The 700-nt window shown below is 36.4% G+C and overlaps 1 pseudogene; it reads left to right on the top strand.

The window, feature by feature from the left end:
- The window catches only part of LOC119591622, a 9,025-nt pseudogene that overhangs the window by 7,677 nt on the left and 648 nt on the right, over positions 1–700 (top strand).

Here is a 700-nt window from a genome sequence, read left to right as displayed (position 1 = left end):
TATATATATATTATAAAGGTATACAACCATAACAAGGATAGCCATCACTGGCATGAAAAAGTGGAGTAAGTCAAAGGTTATATTTTATACAACTTGTTTTATACAAGTTCAGTAAAGATTGTCATCAGATCACTATTTATGGGATGTACTTTTTTGCAGGAACTTCGTGAATGATATTCACCAAAAGAGCAACCAGTTATTAACTAACAGTCAGAAGCCTCAGGGCTCTGTCCAGCCAGTTGGTTATGATCTGCATGTTACTCTCAATGAGATGAAGGAAGGTCTCAATATTGTAAAGGTAAGTCTTACCTGTTGGTTGAAATTTATTTGAGTATTAACGATTGTTTTTGGCATTATTTCCCATAACTTACAAGTGGCAATGGTTCTTCATTGTCTTCTTTTTAGGATATGGTCTGTGGTAGTAAGCAATATAGTCACTTTTGAACAGTTATACCTCATGATAATTGATGATATTTTGCATCATTGTGTGTCCAGTTAACATAGTATGGGTATTAACATAGTAAAGCTTTTAACACATTATGTTTTTTTCACAGCGTGATCTCGGTACAGCCAACCAGCGATTGACTTCTGGGCCTGCAGGCGGGTGCCCTACAGTCAGCTGTGTCTCAACTGGCATGTTTATCACATTCATGGTTATCCAGGTGGTACTGCTGATAGGATATATTATATACAGGTAAGA

The sequence above is a fragment of the Penaeus monodon genome, chromosome 29 (genome assembly GCF_015228065.2).
Source record: "Penaeus monodon isolate SGIC_2016 chromosome 29, NSTDA_Pmon_1, whole genome shotgun sequence".
NCBI lineage: Eukaryota > Metazoa > Arthropoda > Malacostraca > Decapoda > Penaeidae > Penaeus > Penaeus monodon.
The sequence above is the reverse complement of the archived record's forward strand: the minus strand, read 5'-3'. Positions and strand labels throughout refer to the sequence as shown.